Raw genomic sequence first — 8,302 nt, 5'->3', positions numbered from 1 at the left:
TGATGTAAAAGCAGTATCGTAACTTACCTTTTCTGCCTCCTCTAGGGTTTTTTCCAGGTATTATTCTAGATGGCATAAAAAGCAGTAATGTACTTTAGTCGAGTTGGTAATTCAGAGGTACAGCTGTTTTCCCTGACTGCAGTAAATAGAGGCTATTCTTACCTCTAAACTAACTTGAATCAAACACTCATCTTCATTCTTTCCCTCTTTTTTTTTTTTTTTTTTCTTTAGTGGGCAGTTTGCTGTAGTGAAAAAATGCCGTGAGAAAAGCACTGGTCAGCAGTTTGCAGCAAAATTCATCAAGAAACGGAGAACGAAATCCAGCCGGCGTGGAGTAAGCCGGGAAGATATCGAGCGAGAAGTCGGCATACTAAAAGAGATTCGACATCCTAATGTGATCACGCTGCATGATGTTTATGAGAACAAAACAGATGTCATTCTTATTCTGGAACTGTAAGTAGTTCTCAAGACCTGGGGAGGAGTAACAGAATATTTTTGTTTGGTTTTTTGTTTTTAAAAAAAATAAGAAACTTTGAGAATTGCAGCGACTTAATGGGTGTTCCTTGCCACCCCAAAAGAAGATAGAAAATGGGCTGAGAATTCTTTATTTTTAAGTCAGAGTTGTAGCTTCTTGATATCTACACATATTTTTCACTGTAAATGCACTACAAGGGTTAAAAAAAAAATCCAGCATGTTTAGGATTTTTTTCTGCTTGTTATTTTAATCATTGTTGATGTTATGGATCCCGAAGAATAGCCTGGAGCTAAATAAACTGATTTGAAGCTAAGAGCAGAGAGAAATAGAGATTCTAAGTGGAGGTTAGTTTAGCAAATTTTACCATGTTTTATGTTGGTGTAAAGAGCGTCACTGAATGCTTTTTCTCTTTTTTTTAACCCACATAATAGAGAACAGAATTTTCCTGGTTCTGTCCTGTTGAAGTGTAAACTGAACTTTCATATCCTTGTTTTAGTTCCTGTTTTTCATCTGAGATTATTGCTAATGGATTGAGATAAATATGTTGGCAGAGAATACTTCTGCATTGTTTCAAGTCTGGCTTCAAGTTCCTCAAAGACTGCAAGTTTAGAAGTTAAGCATTACTCACCCATTGCAGTTTGGCAGTCTCTGCTGGTGGGACATACATGTCTTGACATAGTTTGCATGCCTGACACTGTACTGTTGCCACACTTGCTCTGTATCACTTAAATGTGCTTTAGAGTAAGTCTTTTGTGCAAGCAAATTAGTCGATACCAGATACCATTTGATACCATTTGGGCAGCACTTGTGTCTTTTCCTTGGCTGGCTGTGTGATTTTTCTTATGTAGGTTATGTCTTCTGTTTACTAGCTTTGGTAAATGCTATTTCCACTTAACTTATAACGATACTTTAGTGTCGCATGTTTTCTGTAACATATGTGTAGATTTATAGTAGAAACCAGATGAAATCAGGCCCATGTCTGGACTTTAAAGCTCTGAAGAAGACACTGTAATCACAGACAGTGGTAGGAGGAATGGGGCCGTTCTGCCCCACCTCTCTACATGGAGTAGGAGCTCTTCTGGCAGTAAGGTTGCTGTCTGTGCCTGCGTGTACACACTGACGTTCATTGAATGGAAGCAGATATTGCTTCTGACAACATGTGTTAATATTTCATAAGCTTGATAGTGTGAAGCTCAGCAAACTATTTGTGTTTCAGTTTAGCTAATTCTTTTGCCCATATAGTTTCAGTCAGAGACTTCCCCCCCCATCCCCCAGTTTTTCCAAACTGCTATGTGAGTCTTTCAAGTTGATTAAGTGCTATTTGGAGTATCACAAAGGTAACACTTTATTTGGTCAGAGGGTCTAAGAGGAAGAGATGACACATTAGCGATCCTTTTGTAAACTGAATATGCTAATTGCTGTAAAGTTTTGTAATTCTCAAAATCAGTATGATACTATGTAAAGCTATTGAAAAGGCAAAATACTGTCATTTTAATTGCATGCTTGGACACTTAAATATGTAATCCCTTTCTTCTAGTGTTCTAATATTTGCATTTTGTGTAGGGACCTACTCACCCAGCATTCTTTGTTCTTACAGAACAATTTCAAACAAACAGAAATAAAGCCGAACGCTCATCAAATAACCTGTTTTGCTGCCCTCAGAATCCACCCTAAATGACCATTTCCCGTTTGATTAGTACCTGGCATTTTTCCTGGGACTTGTGTTCCTTCGTGACCACAACATGAGACCATATACCACATACAGACAGGATTTTGTGTAACTAATTTTTCTAGAATTTAGAGGCAAACTAGAAAGCAACATTCCAGCTATGTATGAGAAATTCATAACCAAAAAAAAAATCAAAGAAACACCGATTTCCTATTAGTAAGCAGGTGTAATAATGCAAGCAGTGATGAGGAAACGTATCTCTGGTTTCTGGTTTTGGTAGAAAGTCAGCCCACAGACGTCAAGCCACTGTAGCTGCCTTTCTGGTGGCTGCCAGCAGATGTTACCATGCATAGTCTCAGGGCAACAGCGTCTGTTGCCTGTTGCTTCTGATTTTTATCTCCTGGTTCAGCAAGAGGTTTGCAGTATTGCATGCAGCCTCCTAAACGTTTTTCTGCATTATCAATCAGCTGTTTCTAAGAGTTGAGCGACTGACTGTAGAAGTTTTCACTTCGTTCCCTCACAGCAAATACTACATCAGCCAGGAAAGTATTCAAGGTGGCGATTTGTATGCAGGAGTGTGTGGGCAGTTCATTAATTATTGCAGTGGCAAGGGCCTCACAACACTGGATGCAAAACAGAGCTGTATATCAAAAGGTTTGTCCACATGATGTTTGGAGGTCTTTCTCTCAACTACCTTATATCAGGAAACTGACCTACCAAAAAAAAAAATGTACAAAATATTTAATTTCTGAAACTTTTAAAATCAAGTGCTTCCTTGAAAGATTCAGCAGTCACACACAAGCCTGAGATACCCTTGAAGAGCCTTACTTTATTACAGTCTTTTGGTGTATTTAGAGAAATTGGGCATGTTTTCATATTTCTAGGTCTTAGTGGCAAGTGTCTCCTTGATTTGGAAATAACCTCTGAAAAGCCCACTCCCTGGAGTCTTACATCATCTTGCAAGAAATGCTGTGCATATTACGTGTGAACTGGAAGACACTGTCTCTTCCTCATCTAACTTAAAACTAATATTTTTTTAGTCAGAACTGTATAGTACTTTTTCTGTCCAGCTGCAGCAACTAGTCTGTGTTTATGTTAGCAATACTAAGCTATTTCCAGTGAGCTCTGCTGAAGCCATCATTTTATCAGACTTCACAGACAAGAAAACACAGATGCCTCTGTTGCGCAGTGATAATTATTTTCTCTCCTCAAGCACATTTTTCACCTACTTGGTTCCCCTTTTGCTGGTCTGCTGGTAACCTTGGATGCATAATATCGCTCTCTCTCTCTCTTCTATTTTGTTTTTCCTTCCACTTTATTTAATGTCTTGATTTAGACTGCAGACCTACAAAATACACCCAGTGTGTGGTGCTTTGTAGAGCCTTGGTTATGGTTTCTGGGTGCAACTGCGAAGAATAAATACCCGTATCCTCAATTATGTAGTAGTTCCTTAGAATGCTCAAAAGTAATGCAGATGGTCTCGCCTTTTAAAATAGCTTGATAGCAATAGCTGACTCTTTTCACTGGGAAGCTATGTATGGAGTTAGGTATTCATACTTTTCTCTGCCAAAAAACCTTCATTTCTGAGTTAGAAATCTTAATTAGGACCATTAGTTCTTGTAGCATAGTTTTGAGCGATGAGTATCCTTTTTTAAAATTCAAAAAAGGAGAAGAAAGCTTTGTGAAAGTCTTAGCTCAGAAAGAAAGGAATGGCATTAACTTCCAAGTGATTGTGCATTAAGTACTAGGTTTTATGCTTTTTTAAAAGTTAGTTCCTCTATACTTTCTTTAAAATTTAGTCCTGTGCATTCCAGTGTCTCAGAAGGAGTTGCCACCTTATTGGTACCTTCATAATACTAACCAAAACAGAACAGTGCAAGGAAAGGATGTTAGATTCGTTTATAAGAATTCCAATGATGTCATGAGTTGCTCATTGAAGAGTCAGTAAGGGCAGATAACAATTAACTCTTTAAATTCATCTTCTGTCTTATTGGGAAGTTAATTTAATTTGTTAGATTCATAATAGCTTGGCTTCCAGAGAAGCTTGAAGTCTGCACAGAGTTTCTTTACTTTTTAGTTGTCTTTTGATAGAAATAGCTCAGAGAGTGTTGTTAATTTTACCTGTAAGTCATAAGAAAGTTGTTCTTGAGTGGCCTTGTACTGAATTTTGAGAGGAGGACTGAATCTTTGGTGCTTACCGGGATGTAACAGGAGCTTAAGCAAGCTCTGCACCACTAATTTGTAGGTGTTGTGCCACCTTTTGGCTTCAAAATCCTGAATTGTAGGCCTGCAGATAGATATACAGAGGATGTGCAAGCAGGTAAGAACGAAAGCTTAACAGGGCTGAAAAGGAAGGAGCTAGAGCCAGTGTGACTCTGTAGTGCACCGAGTGTATCTCTTGGGGGGAGCGCTTGGCTTCTGGGCTCTGCAGTCCCTGAGCAAAACGCATGACACTCTTGTATGCTAAACCTGAATGCTCTTCATAGGGTAAATTTGTATATCTGAGGCGGGTTCAAAATACTAAGGCACTCCGCTGGGCCCAAGTGTCAGCAGCCATGTGCATTATTCAGACTCTGGGCACTTGGGTGGCTTCAGTGATGAAAACCTAAATACCAGCCATGTTTGGCTGCAGGAAAGATTCACAGGAGTCTTCAAGGCTCCCTCTTCATGGGACTGAAATGCTTAAATTTTAGTCCAGGTTTTGGTGCCTGTGTTCTGACTGGCCATTCTCAGGCCAATGCTTCTTGTTCAATATAATTGAAGAATTTAGGCACACTGAAGAGAGAGTTTCATGACAATTGGTGTCTCTAATAGAAGCTGGACAAATGAAAATGACAAGGTGTAGTGATGCAGTAACATGCCTTGATAGCTAGATAAAGAAAAAACTTAAGTGCAGTGTTGTTCAGCAAGCAGGTAACGTAAAGAGGTAGCAGCCCTGTCGGCTCTTTCAAAATATTTGGCACTTTGTACTTCTGAGGACTGAGTTGGTAACTGCACAATTCATAAAGGCTGTGAAATGAAGTGGATCTAAAACCCCTTAACCTTAAATAAAACAGAAGTAGTTCAGTCTAGCCTTGGGCTGACAACTTCAGCTTTGAAATGATGCAAGTAGTCATACAAGAGAGAGTTGACCACAGGATCCTTAGAAAAAACATTTCTTCTGCAAGTTGACAGAAGACATTTTTGGATTGGAGAAGAAATCAGATAATTTATCAAATTGCATCTGCTTTTAAAAATGAAATAAATCGGTTCTGGAATTCTTCTTTAACTTTACTAGATTACGTAGTTTTGAAATCTAAGCAAGGTAAATTAAACCTTGTAAGCTTCAACGTACTAGGTTACATTTCTTCAAATAAGGGGTTTGGGCTTAGGTTTGGGGGTTTGTAGTTTTTTAACTTCATCAGAAATTCTTAGATAATCATTAATTATCATTTTGGTGCTGTTACAATATGAGCAATGTGGTCAACATGGCATGTGACTGAGCTATTACGAGGTGACCACACTGACTTCGAAGGTCAATTAGTTCCAAGTTCCCTGTGTAGGTTCCCATAATGACTTCCTCTCAGATCTTGTGATCAGTTCTCGTTCATAGTTAAGAAAACCTGGCAACTTGCAAAAGCACTATCCAGAAATCCCTTTTCCACAGGCGTGATGTATTTTCTTTCGCAGAGGGAGATACGTGGGTTGCAAACATATCTGTCAGCCTTCCTTCAGGAAGGCTGGGAAATTGTTATACCACTACTGCATTTTATAAAGAAGAACGCAGTTGACCTGAAGCTTTATTTTACTTGTATCAGTTCAGGAAAGCTAGCACCATTACCTAGAAATATCAGGGAGGCAACACATACCAGCTTTACTCTTAGTGAAAATGTTTATACAAAATATTTCTAAAAACTGTGTTCTGCTGATTGGAAACAATATAAAATGTCGTCATAACAGTGAAAATAGATTTAATAAGCCCTTACCTCTTTCTGTGTTACAACATGGTCAATAAATACAACCTGCCCTTTAGAATTAAGATGTGACCTCCATCAATCACAAGTTCTTATTTTATTGAGCAAAACATTTGAACAACCTATTATGACTGCAAAATTGTGACTTAGTTTAAAGGTAAACAGAAAGGTTTTATACAGGAACATTAACGAATTAATGCTTTAAAGAAAAACAATATGTGAAGGTGAACATAGAGGCATTGCAGCCATAGAGGAATTTAGCTGTGACTTGACTGTAATCAAGTTCCTCTCTTAATCAAAAGGGGTATAGGTTGTTGCCCACCAGTTACTTGCTAGCGCTTTGGAGATCAGATTTGCGTTATGCCACAGATGAACTGCTCAGGAAGCCAACAGAGAAACTGAACGGAGAGAAGCTCTGCGCTTCCGGAGGATACTAGGTACAGGTACTCTACAGGAAGAAATACTAGCACTTGGTGAACCTCTTGCCTCTACTCCCTTTGGGATTCGATCTTTACGGAGCCGGTGTTTGGCAGCAGTCTGTTAGACGCTGGCTGCATGGGCCCCCCTGCACAGCCCTAAAGGCAGGCTGGGAGTGAGTTTGCATGGCTCTGGAAACCTGCGCAATGATCTGGTTTCAGCCAGGTTTCAACAGGGTGTTTGTGCACCAGCAACCCCAACACAAACTTAGAAGCAAGGCCGGGGCATTGTAATGGAGGTGGGACCAGTGTGCTGGTTGGGAGAAGTGTACTTCTTGGGAGAAGCTGACATCCAAAAACATGGTTTCTAGGGGCTCATGTACGGAGTTGTCTGCCCCTTCTCCTTTAGATTGAGACTGGCTCTGTGTGAGACGTGATTTGCACAGGTACATTTGTGGAAAGGGGCTTTCTGCTTGGCTTCTGGCTCTACCTCTGAAGATGAGCACGGGATAGTAAAATGTGCGGTGTTTATTTATCGTGGGACACTGCAATCCTGGGTGAGGCACAGGGACTTGAAGACCCAAGAGCATTTTAGGAGGTTTGTGAAGACTGCAATAGCTTACATAGCAGGTGTCTTTCCTGGCTTATTCTAACCCATTTCTTGATCTGTGATAGCTAGAAGTCCAGTCAAGATCATTCTAGGTAGCTAAACTGGTTATGAAATCTGTGAAAGCAGATTCTATTGATAGACCTGGGGGGACTGTAATACAATGAATTAGTTATGGAAGTGAAACTTGAAAAGGATGTTAAGTGTGGACCAGTATTAACACTCTGTGACTTGCTTGAAGTAATTGCCTTGCGGTGATACCATGGGTTTGTATATACCTGTGGTGGTACAGCTTAATATCAGACCTGCCAGAGGCAGCAGGAAGGTAGGGAATACACAGGCTTCTGAAAGGCATGAAGAGGAAGCTAAGAAATGCAATCTCTGTTAGTGAGCTCCCGTGGGGACGTGGGTCGCAGCCCTTCACGTGTGGGAAGCACCCTGGAGGCTAAGTGAAGCAGAGGGACCTTTCTGGGAAGCTGGGCTTTTCTGAGCTTCCAGGTCATCTTGTGTGTCCTAGTTTAACGTTTTACTCATCACTGCTGTAAAACCCCATTTTTCTCATGCCTTATGTCCCTGCTGGTAAAAGTAAGCAGCAGGAGAAGCTGGCTGGGCACTGTGCTTGCCAGCGATAGCAGCAACCAAAGGGAGAACATGGGGTACTGAGCTCGCCCCCTGCAGCTGAAGAGTTACCAACAGGAGAAGTCGTGGTGGCCCGCTCTGCGAGGTGAACCCGCGTAAGATCTCACTCTAGGCATTAAGGGTGAGGTGCATCATGCGACAGGGCACGCTGTAATCCTGCAGACCAGAGCTGCGGCTGCTTCTGGAACTAAGGTTTGAGTGTGTTACATCCGGTTCCTCCTCACTCACCAAGTGAGGGCTGCCGAGTCACTTATGGTGACAGTACTTAAGCATCTAAAGAAACGCATGCCTCTTTGGAAAAATCTACCACTTTTGCTAATTAATTTCTGATTTTAAGAAAAAAAAAAAAACTGTAATTTTTTTTTAACCTGTTAGCTTCTCTGGACCTCAGTTTCAAAGCTTGCAAGCACTAGGTGTATTACCTGTGAAATACAGGTAACATTTTATTTTGCAATATTATAAGGCTGCCGTGGTTTAACCCCAGCCAGCAACTCAGCACCAAGCAGCCAGTCACTGACACCCCCACAGTGGGACGGGGGAGGG

At 40.7% G+C, this 8,302-nt stretch overlaps 1 protein-coding gene across 1 annotated transcript in view; it reads left to right on the top strand.

Moving 5' to 3' along the window:
* The first annotated feature begins 235 nt into the window (after positions 1 to 235).
* Positions 236 to 8,302, top strand: part of DAPK1 (death associated protein kinase 1) — a 51,596-nt gene continuing 43,529 nt past the window's right edge. The window contains exon 1 of the mRNA XM_035893931.1: positions 236 to 453. The gene's annotated coding sequence lies outside the window, so the exon portion shown is untranslated. The remainder of the gene's footprint in view (positions 454 to 8,302) is intronic.

This window comes from Egretta garzetta, unplaced genomic scaffold (assembly GCF_000687185.1).
Source record: "Egretta garzetta isolate BGI_Z169 unplaced genomic scaffold, ASM68718v1 scaffold310, whole genome shotgun sequence".
NCBI lineage: Eukaryota > Metazoa > Chordata > Aves > Pelecaniformes > Ardeidae > Egretta > Egretta garzetta.
The sequence above is the reverse complement of the archived record's forward strand: the minus strand, read 5'-3'. Positions and strand labels throughout refer to the sequence as shown.